Source organism: Zingiber officinale, chromosome 1A (assembly GCF_018446385.1).
Source record: "Zingiber officinale cultivar Zhangliang chromosome 1A, Zo_v1.1, whole genome shotgun sequence".
NCBI lineage: Eukaryota > Viridiplantae > Streptophyta > Magnoliopsida > Zingiberales > Zingiberaceae > Zingiber > Zingiber officinale.
In genome coordinates, this window is record NC_055987.1 from 114233440 (window position 1) to 114251979 (window position 18540).

General features: G+C 38.4%; 2 long non-coding RNA genes across 4 annotated transcripts; both read left to right on the forward strand.

The window, feature by feature from the left end:
- Positions 1-2440: 2440 nt before the first annotated feature.
- LOC122009271 lies at positions 2441-4408 on the forward strand. 3 transcript variants are annotated; one of them, XR_006119516.1, is made up of 6 exons: positions 2567-2615; positions 2754-2866; positions 3497-3603; positions 3675-3745; positions 3934-4223; positions 4364-4408. It is a non-coding gene; the product is annotated as an uncharacterized LOC122009271 (long non-coding RNA). The 3 variants fall into 3 exon arrangements; XR_006119517.1 differs by lacking the exons at positions 2567-2615; positions 4364-4408 and adding an exon at positions 2441-2455 and having other exon boundaries at positions 3934-4266; XR_006119515.1 differs by lacking the exon at positions 4364-4408 and having other exon boundaries at positions 2566-2615; positions 3934-4266.
- An 8906-nt stretch (positions 4409-13314) lies between these two features.
- LOC122009280 lies at positions 13315-13863 on the forward strand. Its single transcript, XR_006119520.1, has 3 exons — positions 13315-13464; positions 13597-13699; positions 13806-13863. It is a non-coding gene; the product is annotated as an uncharacterized LOC122009280 (long non-coding RNA).
- Positions 13864-18540: the final 4677 nt, after the last annotated feature.

The following is an 18540-nucleotide window of genomic DNA, read 5'->3' on the forward strand; positions in this document are numbered from 1 at the left end:
TAGACTTAGGTTGGTCAATTTGAGTATTTTAATACTAACTAGATTTTTACTAGCTAGTTAACCCAAATTATTCATGTATGTTGTTTAAAGCCCAGATTTATAGCGATGCACTGACATAAGCATCTGAAATCTTAGGCTAGGTCCTAAGCATCTCACTCATTCTAAGTTATCAAACAAGGGATCCTACTGTGCTTATGAGATACTGGCTCCTAAATCTATAGGATCATGTAATTCTACGGTAGGACCTAGGCTACTCCAGAAAATTTAAAATATTTTGAAAGAGTTTTGAAAATCAAAATTTGAATAGCGATTTTTACAAAAATAACTTTTGAAAAATTATAGTAGTAATTTTCAAAAATAATAAAACCTATTCTATTAAACACAACTAACAAGTATGAAAAAAAAAAGTAACCAGAAATACAAATTTTAGTACAAGGTTCAAATACATAAGTCTGATAGGTCAACTAGTCCAGAAAGACATATAAAGAGTCAGATGTCAAGAGGTGGAGGATCATGGGCAGCATGAAAATAGCTAAACATCCTAGTCTGCTGTGCCTCCAACATCTCTACTCGTCGAGTAATATCCTGACGAAAATCTGTCAGCTGATCCTGAAACATCGTTTGAAGAGAGTCGAAATGACCAAAAATATCATCCCAGAGCTGACTGAATGGATCACTAAAGTGAGGAGGAGGAGCTGTAGAGGAAGTCGCCTGAGCAACATCAAAGACTGGAGTCTGGGAATACTCAATAGCTAACGGTGGTATATAGGGCTCCTCTATAGCAATGGGAATGTCCTCAGCATCGACTGCTTCCTCAACCGGTGGAACATAGGATGGATGAGTACGCTTGTAAACCAGACCTTGAGAACTAGCCTTAATCCCAACCAAAGACATTTGTCGAACACCAATGAGGTCAAAATCGGACAACTCAATCAACTCACCACGGCCAACACCTACTCCTAAGGAGGCTATGAAAGTTGTAAGTATATGACAATGAATCATGTGTACCTTAAACGAGGTACTATAGCCAGAGTAGTAGATTATGGATTTAAAAACCCAATAAGCAAAATCTATATCCAGTTTATGCTTAAGGACATACATCAGAAAAAGGTGAACAGGTCGTAGATCTGCCTGATCTCTGGATGAAAGAGGATGAATGCATGAGACGATCATTTTGTATAAGGCATTGTCATTCGGCCTTAAAGGAACCGAAGACATTTTCCTTGGTCGATGACCTTGGAAGAATTCAGCATACATGAGGTCTAGTGTTAGATGAGAAAACGGATCAGGCAAAGTAGCAGGATATGATGGATAGGGAAAGACACGTGTAGTTGAGGGACGCATGCGTAAAAATCGAGAGAATACATTAAAATCAAATATCATATCCCTTGATGCAACTCTAGTCTTAAAATGATAGGCATCAATCTCACACAGATTATGATAAACTTCAGTGCATAGTGTGGGATTATATGCATGTCTACAGAGAACCAACTGTTTAAGGAATAGTGGTGTATAATATCTACTATTTCAGGACAGTAGGTTTGATAAAATGGTAGATCAAGGCATCTAGTACCTACAACTAAAAAGGTTTTGTTAGAAAAGGATTGATGCAAGTCTTCTGTGGAGAACCTGGGGTCTTGGCTGGGATTGGAGGAACTAGCACTACAAGAAAAAGCCTCATAGACATCGGTGGAACAACAACAGTTTTAAGCAAAAACCGATGTCTTTGAGTATTTTACACCGGTTTTTCCAAAAATCGATGTCTATAAGCGCAGATTTTCGCTCATAGACATCGATTTTTTAGCCGATGTCTATGAGCGCCTTTTTTTTATTAATAGACATCGGTTTTAACAGCGGTTTTAAAACCCGATGTTAATGAACCAAAAAAAACTAATTTAATTTTTCCACCAGCCAAAATTTATAACACTTCACAAAGTTCCCTCCAAACCTAAACCAATATCGCGCCCCTTCTCTCAGCCTAAATCTAAACCTAAACCTCCGACCATCTCTCTGATCGGCAACATGAGGGAATTCAAAGGAAGAGAGAACAACACCGAGATCTCTGATCTTGTGTAAAGGGGTCTCCTTCTTCTGAAGCAGAGAGATTGAGTATAGTACAAGAATAACGAAGTATGTCTGCCTGTTAAAACCCTAAAATTACAGGCATAAAGGCTCTCCGTGCTTCATTTTCTCCTTCTCGGCCTCTTCGCTCGCTGGGTACACGATCATCTTCAAAACCTCTCGTTTCCTCTTTTCATTCTTCTTAATTGTCTGATTGCTAAAGGTTGAGGATGGGGTTTGGGGTTAACCTCTCTATAAAGCGCCGAAGCCTTTTCTTTTCCCCTGACTTTCTCCTTCTCGCGACTTCGGACTTCACGCGACCGAGACCGGTGATTTCTTCTTCTCTCGGTGGCGCCGGCGAAGAGCGGACCTTGGAGCGTTGAGAGGAAGAGAGGTTAGTTACAGCCGAACCTTCTTTCTCCCCGATCCCTTCCTCCCTTCTCTGATCTCAGTGAACAACGGCGACGGATCTCGATCGGTGGATTTCGCCGGTTGTCGGGAGGGAACCAAGGGCATCGGCGTTGGATCAGGCCAGCATCGATTGTTTGGAGGAGGTAACAACCATTGTTCCTTCCCGATCTCTGTCCCTGTTCGTTGGCAATAACAAGTCGTTGCCCTAACTTCGATCTTGGAGGTAAGGGTTTGGTTTTGGTTGTGAATTCGAACCTTGATCCTTTCTAGTGTTGATTCAGGTGGTTCTTTCTGGGAAGCAGAGACTGGTATTTTGGTCCCAGCCACCACAGCTCTGTTGGATTGATCTCTTCTTCGTATCAGTGATCGTCTCCGGTGATTGAAGGGTGCAGAGGTAATGAGGTCGATCTGTTGTTGTTGTTAACAGGTTGTTTTGATGACTTCTTGTTATTCTTTCTTCTTGATCCGGCTAGTGAAGATGCACTATGTAATGTTCTGTTTGTAGGGGATTGAGGTACAGTTTAGTTCTTGTTCCTTACCCTTGTGCGATCATTAGTTGCAGTAGATGTTACCTAATGAATCCTGTGTGTTTTGAGCTGGATCCACGGCAGAGTCAATAAGAATTTGTTTGTTCTGGTGTTGGAGGTTAAGGGTATGATGCGTTACTAGTTAACAAGGATAAGAGTTGTTATATTGGGTAATTGAATGTTGTAAATAAAGATTAACCTGAATCTGAAATGGTTTCAGTGACATTTAGGTTTCATGTTAGGTGATTATGGAAGATTGTAACCTTGAAGATCTAATGGGAATTTAGATATTGGATGGTTTAGGTTAGAATATAAATTTAATATGGTTATGTTAAAAGAAGGGAGCCGTACCTATGGTTAGCGTTTCTTTTGTATGTTCATTTCCTCCAAGTTTTTGTAATTTAATTTCCACCCTCTAGGGTTTTTTTTTTTAATTCAGTTTTCGATGCCTAATTCCACCCTGCTTCTTTCTGACATACATTTACACATTGTTTCAGAGGATGCGATGTGCTTATTTTAGATACTGGATTGGGAAGTGCAGAGAATCAAGCAAGGGTCAAGGAGTTGCTTCATGTGGAGGAATCAAAACTAGAGGAGGATGAGGGTAAGTGTTTTTACTCATAATATTATTTTAGTTTCTGTTCAGATCAGTTGGCACTCGATTATGTGCTTTAGGAAATACCACTCCAGCAGTGAGATGGGTTCGAGATGATAAATATGATTGCATCCGATTAAAGCATTGCAAGGTGAGCTATATTCACTGTGTATCCCCCCTTCAGAGTACATATGTATCTGTATAGTAATTAATTTCAATATAGACACATCAAATTACCTTAATTTTTTCTGGACATAGACTTAATCCTTTGGATTACTTTATTTTAATTGGTAGAGTATTTGCCACTACCTTTCTATTATTCATTCTTTTGCTTTGCAGGTTGTGACAAAAATTGATTGGCATCGGAAAGGAGACTATTTCACTACTGTCGTTCCTAGTGATATCCTAATTATGAATTTTAGTTGTACTTATTTTTAGTCATTCCTAGTGCCTATTTTATATCTCAGTTTTGTTTCTTTCTTTTTTCTAATACACACTGACAAATTGGAAATATATAAAAATCATGACATTATACCTAGTTACCTAGCCTTTGAGGCTGGAATCAGGATGAAACCTAAAGTGCCCTGAAAAGTTTAGGCATACCAAATTCTCTCAGTTTAATGACAGAGGTCAGTTGTGTTGCAAACTTTGTTATTTTCCTTGTTTTTCATTTACCGCGTCTTGATTAAGAAACTATGGCTTTCTAACTCAAATAAAAATTGCAATTCCTACCTATCTTAGACCTAACATTAACTTATTAATTGAACAGGTGTTTTAGATTGTAAATTTCATCCGAGGCAGCCATGGCTATTCATAGCTGGAGCAGATTCTGTCATTAAACTGTATTGCCACTAATGATAGATTCTCCAGGAAACTTTGAAGAATCTCCTCGAGTCAAGATACGTGAGTACTTGCTGATCCTACATGACTACGGTAGCAAGTTCATGTTCTTTGCTGAAGCTGCAACCTATTTATAAGGTCGTTCTATATGGCACCGACACCTAGAGCAAGTTCGTGTTCTTTGCTAAAATTGCAATCTATTTACAAGGTCTTTAGGTTAGTTTTGTTGTTAATTTATTTTATTGTTGGCTGCTAAAACTGTCTATAATTTCTAAATTACTTATAAAGCTATATCCTTTTATGTCGACTTCTAATTTATTTTATTAAGATTTTTGAACTTACGCATCACCTTCAGATTTAAGTTAGTTACTTATTTTCATTGTCTTTGAAGGACTACTGTTATTATATATTTTCCTGGTTTCTTGTCATGGTTATTCCTTATCCTCTATCCTTTATGTACTTTCTTTTGCTTTAGATGCTAGAACAAAAAGCAAACTAATGTAACCCAGTGTGCTGATGTAGCTGCTTCAGAAATAAAGCATAGTTAAAGATCCCCAGTAGATGATGTAGTGCTCATTCCTTGCATAAACAAATCCAAACACCAAGCAAGGTATATACAAAAAATACAATGAAGGCCATCTGTAGACACGTTGGAAGGTTTCATACCAAAACATTGTAGTCGTCACCAAAACCTCCAAGGGTCCTTAAATGGGGGAACATAATTTTCCGTAGGAGGGAGGAGACGAAAAGATTCTACCGTCTTTTGAAGTACAGGGCCCAACTGCAGAAAAAACCCAACCGTTCAGAATGTTACGGATTTGAAAGAATTTTAGTTCTGAAACTGGAATCATATGATCCTGAAATCAGGGAGATGATAACAAGTTGTTTTTTTCCTTGTTGAATAACTTCATTTTAATAATTTTTCCCAAGTCATGCTTTGCTTTACAACCTAACCATCCACAAGCATTGTCAAGCCTTGGCAACATATATATACATGGATTGGTAAGCTTTAGAAATGTTTGATGACAACTGTGCGGATAGTTTATTTTTGTTCCTTAATGAAACTTCTCTTCATGCAGTAATATGATGAGTGTTGCTGCATCATTCTATAAGGCAATTTTAGCAGTTACAACAGGGATATCTGTGCCCTTCAACAACTTGGCTATTATATACAAGCAACAGGTAGAGTACTATATCTGCCTTTTTCATTGCTAGTTTGAGAGTTACTGCATATTGCATCATTTAATAGAAGAAAGTCATATAATTTGTCTATCATCTTCTTTGTTGTCTTTGCCCCTAGTTGGAAATTGATAGTTCTCTTGTATTACAATAGGGAAATTATGCAGAAGCAATAGCCTGTAAATTTGATTGGATTATAGTTTTATATTGATTGGATTATAGTTTTAAATTTGATGGAATGCTTGCCTTTATGCACAGAGACTATGCTTTGCATCGGAAGTGAATGGCATCGTTATCCTTCTTCATTTTTTATGCCTTCGTACATTAAGGAAGTTTAATGGATAAATGAAGGATTTAGGGGTCTTCTCCCATATCCTTTTAATTCAAGTTTGGGAGGCATGACAACTACCCCACCTTATTTCAATGACAATGTTGGTGCAACATTCCTCAGGTCAAGGTTGAGCTGGTTGACCAAGCTTGAGTCTTGGTTTGGATTTCGATTTTTGACAATACAAGGTTGATTGAAGAAAAGTCAAGTAGGTCAAGGATGACCGGATACTTGACTGGGAAGTCCTAACTGGGATGTTAGGCAGGAGGAAAATCCTGGTGAGTGAAGCCAGGTGAAAGACCTAGTGAGTGAAGCTAGGCAATTGGGAAAGTCCTGGTGAGTAAAGCCAGGCAAGAGAAATCCAGATGGGTTAACGTTGACCAGACATCTGGTGAGAGTCCAAGTAGGTCAAAGGGATTGACCAGATACTTGGCACGAGGAAGAAAAGTCCAAGTAGGTCTTAGGGAGTGACCGGATACTTGGTAAGAAGAGAAAAGTCCAAGTGGGTCAAAGGAATTGACCAGACACTTGGTGAGAGAGTCCTAGCTGGTCAAGGGTGATCGAATGCTAGGTCTTATGTACCAACAAGTCATGGTTGACTAGATGTTGGTTTAGGGGGCTTTGAGCTTGGTTTTGGGCAAAAACCAAGATCTGGATTGATCAGCCGATTGATCCAACAGGTTTGGATTGATCCGTGGATTGATCCAGCAGGTGTGGATTGATCCGTGGATCGATCCAGCAGATCTGGATCGATCCACCGATCGATCCGGTGAGTCCCCGCGAACAGAACCCCTTTGGATCGATCGGTGGATCGATCCAGAGGTCCCAATCGATCAGTGGATCGATTGGGACGCTGCTGCTTCGCGTGATAAGCGCTGGATCGATCCGTGGATCGATCCAGAAGTTTTTCCAAAGCACAGAGGCGCTCTGGATCGATCCGTGGATCGATCCAAAGCCTCCCCGATCGATTGGGAGCATTCCAATCGATCGGGATTCGACCGTTAGCGTCGATTTAAGCCGCAGGCGTTCATTTCCTTCGGCAGTACTTCACCGATTCATTCTAGATTCATCACAGCTCCTCCCCAGCACTCTCTAAGCTCCTCACCGCCAGTTCTTGAAGGTTCTTGGAGGTTCATCCAAGTCAAGAGGCGAGTTGCAACGAGAAGAAGAAGAAGCTAGGGTTTTTACTGCATCTCTTGTAAGCTTTTGCTTATTCTTTACTACCTTTTCTTCTACTTGTATTGAGAGTCTTGTAGGGCTTCTCCGCCTTCGGTAGTTACCGAAAAGGAGTGTTTATTAGTGGAGGTGTGTGTGTGTGCGTGGATCCTTGGACTAGTCACCTCTTGTGAGGTGGATACCAAGTAAAATCCTATTGTTAGCATTGTTGTAGTTTGTTTCTTTGTATTCCGCTGTGCATCACTTTGAAGAAACAAGCAACGAAGCACGACGAGCACACAAGAAGCTATTCACCCCCCCTCTAGCTACTTTTCGGTCCTAACAAGTGGTATCAGAGCAAGGTTGCTCTTCACCGGAATCACCGCCGGAAGGGGCAAACATAACAAGCAAAGCTAAAGGGTGAAGAAGTTGGAGCAAATTCACCAAAGTCAAAGAATTCAAGAAGCTCAACTTCAAGATGCAATTCCAAGATGGACTTGGATTTGATACAAGGGTGGCTCCACCATACACATCCACAAGCTTCGATTCTTGGAGATCAAGAATTGAAAATTTCTTGATGATGGAGATAGAGCAATGGTTTGCTCTAATGGAAGGTTTTAAGGCTCCAAGGAATTCAAAGGGCAAAGTTCTCAAAAGGAGCAAATGGAGCCAAGAACAAATCCAAAGATGTGAGGCCAATGACAAAGTGACCAAGTTTTTGGTCAATCTATTGCCGAGCAACATCTTGGAGAAAATTTGAGAAGTTGAAGATGCCAAAGAGCTATGGAGCAAATTGGAAAAGGCTCATGAGATCCCCTCCACTGTACCTAACCAAGAAGAATCCAAAGAGGGTGACTCATTGGAGCAAGATCAAGAGGAGGACTCCGAAGTTGAGAGATGCTCAACTTTCGAAGAAGAGGAAATCCAAGAAGCTTCATTCTCAAGGGAGTGTAATCAAAAGAGCAAGGAAGGAGCATATTCCTTGTTTCATGTACAAGAGGATGAAGAAGAAGGTGAAGCCTCCACCTCTAGGATTGAGGGGGAGCAACTCTTGGTGACACCGAATCAAGAAGAAGGAGAATCCTCCACATCCAGGTCAAGAGAAGAAGAGGATGAAGAAGCTTCCACCTCCACAAGTCAAGATAAATCAATTGGAGGGAAATCGATTTCGGATCAAGAGGAAGCCTCTACATTCATATCAAATGGAGGAGCAAGTGCCACCCCTACACAAGAAGGTATAAATAGTTCAATTAATAATAAGAATCATATTATATGTTTTGAATGTAGGGAACATGGGCACTACAAAAGCAAGTGCCCTAAATTGGCCAAGAAGAAGGGCCAAGTGGCACCTAAGGGCAAGGAGAAGCCAAAGGAGACCATCCCCGGAACAAAGAAGAGCAAGGAGCACATTGTGTGCTTCTCTTGCAATCAAAAGGGGCATTACCGGAGTCAATGCCCTAAGGGGAAGAAGATGGTCAAGGCTCAAGGAGGAAGCTCAAGTCAAGGGGGAGCCTCTAAGGTAAAAAGGAAGGTAACTTTTATTGAGCCTATCCCTTTACATTATGGTAAAAAGCATGCTAGTTCTAACTTATATCATTTTAATGCTATTTACCATAAGAATAGAGAGCATGGTAAAATTAAGGAAAATAATGTAGCTTACCATGCTAAAACTACCACACCTAGGATTAGGAAGGTAGATACAAATCTAGGAAAACACTAAGGACCTTAGCTACAAGCCTAGAAATAAAAATGCTCATAAATTTAATGGAAAACCAAAAACTAAGGACTTAGTGATAGAAAATCAAGTCTTGAGGTCAAGGCTTGATAAAATGGAAAAGACCCTAAAAAGGATGGAAAATATCCTAAGAGGGCAAAATGAGCATAGCCTAGGTCTAGGAGCACAAAGGTCATCTAATGGCCATAGGGATTTGGGATACAAACCAAAGGCTAAGAAGGATGTAATCTCTTACCATAGGGTTCCATATAGTTATGGAACCAACCCCAGGTCTAGTGGTCAAGCCAAAAATACAAGGGAAGTTATCCCTAAGAGTATTTTTGCAACAAATGTGACTAAGACTTCTAAGAAGTCTAAGAAAGTCACAAAGAAGGTTACAAGGGAAGCAATCCCTAGAGTTGACCTAGAAAAAGTGACCAAGACTTCTAAGAAGCCAAACAAGGTCACTAGGAAGGTATCTAGGGAAGTTATCCCTAGTGAATACCTAGAGCATCCAAGGAGCACCAATAGGTTTTGGGTTCCTAGGAGCATTTTCTCTATCCCATAGATGGGTTAGAGAGTGTCAACTCTGAGAAGAAGGGTAGTTAACCCAACTTTGAAGAAATTGACACTCAAGGAGCATTTTCAAGGTTTTTGTTAACCTTTGAAAATGAAATGGATTTATTGTTACTCTTGGAAAGAGTAAAATGTGCTATAAAGGAAGAAATTTGAGATGACTTTAAATGGCACAAGAAATCAAGTGTTAAGAAATACCAAATTGGGACTTTGGTATTGTCTTAGGAATTTAAGGCAAATCTAAGCCTTAATTTAAAGTGATTACTCTTATGGGAAAATGAAATATGCCAACATTTGAGGAATGTTTTAAATTTTTAATTGGCATAATTAATTCAAGAGATTAAAGAAATGTCAAGTTGGGTTTTGGCATTTTCCTAAGGAAATTGGGCAATCTAGGGTTTATGCTTTAGGATTAGCTAAGGGTTAAGGATATTTAGATAGATAATCTAGATATATTTTAATTATGCAAAATCTTGCCATGTTTGGTTGCCCATTATATGCCATGACATCATGTTTTATTTGTGCATTCATGACTTATTATGAAAAACTCAAAAATACCATGTCATGACATACATACATCATGTAGTTATAGGAAATTTTCTTCTGAAAATTATTTCTTTTTGATGTATGCCATAACATTATCATGCATTATGTTATTTCCTTAAAATTAAGGACAAATGGTAGTTATCATCAAGTGGCATACCAAATGACATCCTAGGTGGATGGTCAATATCCACAAGATGACTAGATAAATATGCATGAACCCTAGGTTAGAGCAAAACCAAAATTAACATATCACAAAGACCTATAAGATGACTTGTATGTGTTTTATGCACAATAGATACAAGTGAGATGTTAGGAAGACGAACAAAACTCAACATGCTGAGTTAGTGCATTTCCTTGAGTTTTAAGTTCATCAAAACACATAGTTATGTGTTTTCTCATCATTGGGAAAGCTAATGTACAAGTCATGTGCATTAAGCCCAAGGAACATGGTGGGATATTGGTTTTGAAAATGTTTTCAAAATAATTTTGGAAAACCTTGGTGAAGGCTATCTTTTGATAGTAATCACCATTGAATAGTTAGACACAAACTTGAAGAAAACACTAAAGTTTTTGCAAGTTCTCAAGTTTGTGTCAATCTTTGAAAATATGATGTATTTTCATAGAAAACTATTTTTCCATGATAAATTATACCCTAAATAATGTCTACACAAATTTTTACGATTTTTGGAATTTTGTAGAATTTTCTAGGGGTTTCTGAAATTGGCTGAAATTGAATTTCAGCAATTTCAGGCCTCCAATCGATCAGTGGATCGATTGGAGTGCCTCAATCGATCAGCCGATCGATTGAGAAGGCATTTCTCGCGAGCAGAAGCTCGCTGGATCGATCAGCCGATCGATCCAAGAAGATTGAATCGATCAGTGGATCGATTCAGCAGGGTTCAATCGATTGGAACCCAACTCCAATCAATTGAAGATGCTGATTTTGGCTGGGAAAGCTTATTTTCAGCATTTTGAACCTATTTTAGTCTAGGTAACCATTCCAAACCCCTGAAAATACATTTGTATACATAAAAAGGGTGTTTTCGTGTGGAAAACAAGGATGGATTGGTTAAGGAAGGCTAAGTTGAAGTTTAGGTTGAGGTTTGTTTCAAATTTTGAATATTTGAACCTCAAAACTTCTAAAATTCGGTTTCCTAAAGTTTTGGGGATTCCAAGTCATTGTTGGTACAATGACAGAAGTTACCACCATATCTTTATGGGGAGGGACTCTTTAAAGACATAAAAATTATTTTTTCATGAACCTTGGAAGGTGGTTAACCTTCCGTTAAGAACATGCTCAAGGTTGAGCGTTTGAACTTTAATGGGGAGTGGATATCCTCATTGTTCAAGTGGTTTCAAGTGGATAATGCTCAAGGATGGGCATTTGCCTACATTGGGGGGAGAATGTAGGGTTAAGGTTAATGAAGGGTATGGGACCTTCATTATCGTGCTAATCACAATGAGTGAAGTTGTGAACGACGATGAGCAACTGTTCAGGGGGAGAGTTTTCAACAAGTGAATCTGTTGATGTGTGCCCAAAAATGGGGCATGGTTTGATGTGTGCCAATAGGGGGAGAATGAAAGGGAGTAAGTTAGGCTTTTATCACCTAGAGGAAGTTTGCCCTCTTAGGGGGAGAATGAAGGGCTTAACTTATGTATTCATTACCTAGTGGCATGAAGAAGGTTTAGGCTATGGGATTAGCCTAACTTACATATGGTATTGTAAGTGATAGTGTTGGTATTGTCAAACATCAAAAAGGGGGAGATTGTTGGTGCAACATTCCTCAAGTCAAGGTTGACCTAGTTGACCAAGCTTGAGTCTTGGTTTGGATTTCGATGTTTGACAATGCAAGGTTGATTGAAGAAGAGTCAAGTAGGTCAAGGATGACCGGATACTTGACTGGGAAGTCCTAACTGGGATGTTAGGCAGGAGGAAAATCCTGGTGAGTGAAGCCAGGTGAAAGACCTAGTGAGTGAAGCTAGGCAATTGGAAAGTCCTAGTGAGTGAAGCTAGGCAGGAGAAAAATCCTGGTGAGTGAAGCCAGGTGAAAGACCTAGTGAGTGAAGCTAGGCAATTGGGAAGTCCTAGTGAGTGAAGCTAGGCAGGAGAAAAATCCTGGTGAGTGAAGCCAGGTGAAAGACCTAGTGAGTGAAGCTAGGCAATTGGGAAAGTCCTGGTGAGTGAAGCCAGGCAAGAGAAATCCAGATGGGTCAAGGTTGACCAGACATCTGGTGAGAGTCCAAGTAGGTCAAAGGGATTGACCGGATACTTGGCACGAGGAAGAAAAGTCCAAGTAGGTCTTAGGGAGTGACCGGATACTTGGCAAGAAGAGAAAAGTCCAAGTGGGTCAAAGGGATTGACCAGACACTTGGTGAGAGAGTCGTAGCTGGTCAAGGGTGACCGGATGCTAGGTCTTATGTACCAACAAGTCATGGTTGACTAGATATTGGTTTAGGGGGCTTTGGGCTTGGTTTTGGGCAAAAACCAAGATCTAGATTGATCAGCCGATTGATCCAGCAGGTTTGGATTTATCCGTGGATTGATCCAGCAGGTGTGGATTGATCCGTGGATCGATCCAGCAGATCTGGATCGATCCACCGATCGATCCGGTGAGTCCCCGCGAACAGAACCCCTTTGGATCGATCGGTGGATCGATCCAGAGGTCCCAATCGATCAGTGGATCGATTGGGACGCTGTTGCTTCGCGTGATAAGCGCTGGATCGATCCGTGGATCGATCCAGAAGTTTTTCCAGAGCACAGAGGCGCTCTGGATCGATCCGTGGATCGATCCAAAACCTCCCCGATCGATTGGGAGCATTCCAATCGATCGGGATTCGACCGTTAGCGTCGATTTAAGCCGTAGGCGTTCATTTCCTTCGGCAGTACTTCACCGATTCATTCTAGATTCATCACAGCTCCTCCCCAGCACTCTCTAAGCTCCTCACCGCCAGTTCTTGAAAGTTCTTGGAGGTTCATCCAAGTCAAGAGGCGAGTTGCAACGAGAAGAAGAAGAAGCTAGGGTTTTTACTGCATCTCTTATAAGCTTTTGCTTATTCTTTACTACCCTTTCTTCTACTTGTATTGAGAGTCTTGTAGGGCTTCTCCGCCTTCGGTAGTTACCGAAAAGGAGTGTTTATTAGTGGAGGTGTGTGTGTGTGCATGGATCCTTGGACTAGTCACCTCTTGTGAGGTGGATACCAAGTAAAATCCTATTGTTAGCATTGTTGTAGTTTGTTTCTTTGTATTCCGCTGCGCATCACTTTGAAGAAACAAGAAACGAAGCTCAACGAGCACACGCGAAGCTATTCACCCCCCCCCCCTCTAGCTACTTTTCGGTCCTAACAGACAAGAACTAGGGTTCTCATGGCCAATATATGTCTATTAATGGGATTTTCAATGTCTTGCTTACCACGCTAATCCTACTTCTGATTGGATTTGCAGCTTCAAGATATCAAACTCTACACCTTCTATATGGAGCTAGATTTGCAAAAGCCATATCCAACTCGAGGAAGTGACTTATTGACATGGGAGGTAGGTGTAACAGATCTATTCCTACAACGTTGTTATCTAGGATTAGCATTTATTTTGTTAAATGTGATTTATGCACCTATAATTATTCTGGTGAAGTTAGCATTCTATTAAACTAGATTATGACCTTTGTAGAGAACTTATTGGTAACCAAGGACTTTGTGAAGATAGCAAATTTTGGCCTTGCTCGTGAAGTTCATTCGAAGCCACCATTCACAGAATAGGTTTCAACACGCTGGTAAGCATGTTTATGACAAGCACTTGTGATCTTATATTTTTTATTTGATACATGTACACATTTGTTTTAGTTATTTGACATATGGTGGATTTATGTATTTTTACAGTTTACAAATCTCAAGTACTCCAGAGTTGAAATTGATGAAGTGCAGTTCGAGTGGGCTGAATGCATGCTAGATTACATTTGAAGTGCGGTTCTACCTTGATGTGTTAAAAGAATGTTCTACCTTGATTTTGATATCTATTAGCTAGCTTTTGATGTAAAAAGAATGTTTGGGTATTTTATGGATATTGTTGTAAGAAGATTATTTATATAATTTGTGAATATTTATGTATTTTATGGATATTATTGAATGAAGAATATTTGTATAATTTTTGAATATTTGTGTATTTTTTTTTGTTATTGTCGGTTTTTCATTGTTTCGGAAATCAAATTTGTGCTATTAAAAAATATACATATTACATCGGTTTTCCACCGCTGTAAAACCGGTGTTATTAACTAATATTACATCGGTCATTTACCACTGCCAAAACTGGTGTTATTAACATACAATATTACATCAGTTTTACACCGTTGATGAAACAGTGTCGTTAAGTGATACTACACCGGTTAATAACCGATTCGAAGACCGGTGTCGTTAAGTGATACTACACCGGTTTTAACCCGATGTCTAAAATGGCAGACTTTTAACATCGGCTTCATAGACATCGGTCGAAAATGAAATAGACACCGGTGGAAAACCGATGTCTATGAAGGTTTTTGTTTTAGTGTAGCCTCTTTTTGGGCAAGTTTACGTAGTTTTTCACTAAAAGGAAAATAAAAAAATAAGTAAATATACGATAAGAAAAGACTAAACTTTAAATCATATTGAGGCATGGTTTGTGAACGCAGAAACTTGACAGATCGCCGGAGATGTGAAGAATAGGAAGGGAAGGTTGTATAAAGGACTCGAGGTTCTGTGGGTGTTTTATAGAGCTTTATTGGTCGACCGATAAGCGGATCGGTCGACCGATCCAATCAATTCGTCTTCATCCGATGCATAGGGGTAGATGTTCGGTCGACCGATACAAGGGTTCGGCCGACTGATAAATTTAAGATGGACGGTTTTCCGTGCACCAACCGAGAACTGGTGGAGGGTATTAAACATTTCGTTCGACCGAAAACAGTTATCGGTCGACCGATAAATTAAGTTTTCATCGATTAAAAGAACTGGTTCAAAAAGGTCACACGGTGATTGGTCGACCGGTAATTTTGATCAGTCGACGGATCCTTTTTTTTTTAAATAATTTTAATTAAGTTTAAATATAATTTTAATTAAGTTTTAAAATAATTTTAATTAAGTTTTAAAATAATTTTAATTAAGTTTAAAAAGGTTTTTTTTAAAAATAATTTTAATTAAGTTGAAATTTTTTAATTAATTTTTAAATAATTTTAATTAAGTTTAAATAATTTTAATTAAGTTGAAAAAGTTCTTAATTAATTTTAAATAATTTTAATTAAGTTGAAAAGTTCTTAATTAATTTTAAAATAATTTTAATTAAGTTGAAAAAAGTTTTTAATTAATTTAAAATAATTTTAATTAAGTTGAAAAAAAGTTTTTAATAATTTAAAATAATTTTAATGAAGTTGAAAAAAGTTTTTAATGAATTTTAAAATAATTTTAATTAAGTTGAAAAAGTTTTTAATGAATTCTAAAATAATTTTAATTAAGTTGAAAAAGTTTTTAATTAATTTTAAATAATTTTAATTAAGTTGAAAAAGTTCTTAATTAATTTTAAAATAATTTTAATTAAGTTTAAAAAGTTCTTAATTAATTTTAAATAATTTTAATTAAGTTGAAAAAGTTCTTAATTAATAATTTTAATTAAGTTGAAAAAGTTCTTAATTAATTTAAAAGAATTTTAATTAAGTTGAAAAAGTTTTTAATTAATTTAAAATAATTTTAATTAAGTTGAAAATTTTTTTAATTAATTTTTAAATAATTTTAATTAAGTTGAAAAAGTTTTTAATTAATTTAAAATAATTTTAATTAAGTTGAAAAAAGTTTTTAATTAATTTTGAAAAAGATTATTGAACCCATGTTAGATTCAAACTTAGCTTTGGGTTAATCAAGCAGACTTCATAAGGATAAGCTTTCAGTTCAGTGGCGAGGCATATGACCTTCTTGTGTATCAACGGTGGACCACTTGCTGAAGACTTCCAAACTATTTCTGCCCAAAAAACTTAATACTAAATTTTGGTCTAACTAACCCATGTTTGACTGGGGTAGCTTCGGTCAGATCCACTAAGTCTAATGCACCAGGTAGAATTCCATATTCAGCCTAGACATGCCTTCGACAAAGTTTCCTTGACGTACTATCATCCCAATCCATTCCGATGCTATGTTGTAGGGTTTGATAAACCTTTTTCATCTAACCATTCTAAGCAGAAAATAAACCTAATCCTAAGTGTTGAGATTAGTTAATCAAGTTGGTTGTATTATTTTTCTACTTGCTCCCCCTGATTCATAGCTTAGATAAGGTCTATCTAAGTAATGGATTTGACTCTTAGGGACCAAGTAGAGGTTTGGTTCAAATTGTTTGGTTAAATGTTTTGTTTGGACCCATGCTTGGACTTGACTTTTAACATTTTGGCTAATTAGAGATAAGTATGATTTGTTTGTTTGTTTGGATTTGTAACCGAGTCCTAATTTGTTGTACACGGCTCATTGTGATCTAAGTACCATATTTAGACACTTGGATCTCAATTCAAACATTTCCAACATTTTCTTGAGTCGCTCGACTTGACCTTTCAAACCAGAATTTTCTTCCTCAAGCTTTTCAACTTGATTTGAAGTTCCGACTTGAACTTGGTTAGTCGAGTCACTCAAGTTAACTTGTTGCTTAAGATGGTCTATTTCCTTAAGTAACAAGTTATTTTGTTTTTCAGATTTTGATAATTTTTTAAGCAAGCATTTAACTACTTTAAGTAAATTAGACTTGGAATAAATCGTTACCATATTTGGATCTTCTGATCCGTGGCTTTTGTCGGACTCGATGTCGATCTCGGACTCGTACTCGTTATCAATCTCGGAGTCGGAATCTTTGTTTCTTGCCATAAAAGCAAGATGGCTCGAGTACTTCGTTTGCTCCGCGTCGGATTCGTCGGAAGAAGTCTCGTCCCATGTCGCTTGAAGAGCCTTCTTTCGTCTTGTCGATTTGGGCTTTTCTTCCTTCCGGTTCGAGCAATCGATTTTGAAATGTCCTTTTTTGTTGCACCCATAACTAATCACTTCAGATTTGTTTTGGGTCTGGTTGAACAGAGTCTTCTTGATATTTCTTCTGAACTGCTTCTTCGTTAGAAGTCTCTGCACCATGTTCACCAACTCTTCTTCATTTGTTGAGTCATAGTCTATCTCGCCTTCAGACTCGATCTTGGTTTTTGATTTTGTCTCCTTGCTTGGACCTGCATACAAAGCTACACCTTTCTCGACATGGCTTATATTAGACTGTTCGTGTAATTCCAATTCACAGAATAATTCGTCTAACTTAAAAATTGAAAGATCCTTGGAGACTTTGTACGCATCTACAATTGATGCCCACAAAGCATTCCTTGGAAAGGCGTTCAGAGCATACCTTATTGTGTCGCAGTTTTCTAGGTTGTGTCCGATCAGGTGGAGGTCGTTAAGTATGTCCTTCAGTTGAGCGTGTAGTTGCGAGGCAGTCTCTCCGGGAAATATTTTTATATTAAATAAATTATTTAAAAGTAAGTCCCGTTTATTTACCTTCGAGTCGTCGGTTCCTTCGTGTAGTTTGATTAGAGAGTCCCACAATTCTTTAGCATTGTCGTAGGGGCTGACTCGATTCAATTCTTCCATTGTAAGCCCGCACTGAATGGTGCTGATCGCCTTGTAGTTCAGTTGTGCCTTCTTGATCATTGGGGGAGTCCAATCTTCAAGTTCAAGAGGCGTTCCATCTTTCGTCGGGGGAGTGTAGCCTTTCAAGATTGTGAACCAGAGCTCGATGTCGGACTTCAAATAGCACTCCATTCTATTCTTCCAATAACTAAAATTCTCTCCTTTGAACAGTGGAGGTCGGACAGTACTATATCCTTCTTGATACGAATTTGACATCCTTGCAAGACAAAAATTAAAAGAAAAAATATTTCCAAGACTTTCGTCTTGGGACTAGCAGTGCTTGAAAGAATAAAAAAAATATTCTATAAGAGAATAAATTAAAGAGAAGAAAAAGTTTTAAAAATGCTTTGAAAAATGATTAAGTTATTTTAGAGCTAATGAGGCTCTGATACCAATTGATAGATCGGATGCGAGCGATAGAGGGGGGGGGGTGAATATCTCTTCTTTTAAAACTTTACTTTATCTTTTTAAAACACAAAGTTAAGCAGCGGAAATTAGAAAGAGACACGTTTGTTTACTTCGTTCGGAGCCTAGCTCGACTCCTACTCGAAGGCCCGCGGTCCTTGACCGCACCGATGGGCAAAACACTAAAACTCTTCTTTCTGAAATCCTTCGGAAAGAAGCAAATCGTACAAATGAGCAAGATAGTAACACCCTCTATCTTGCTTAAATAAATTAAGTATAATGCAAGCTTATTCTAAAATAAAGTATACCGACAATGATTTGAAGATTAAACTTTGATCGACACTTCCGGACGGTGTGAGCTTGCTGAACTGATGAAGATTTGTAATGCGTGTTGCTTGCAGAAAAGAATTTTTAGTCGATCAGAAAGTTATTCTGGCCTCAGACTTCGAGCCCCATTTTATAGGCCTTGGGCGTTCGGTCGACCGATCCCACTGTTCGGTCGACCGAACCCGCTCCTTCCTTCCTTCCTAGCTGGGGTCTG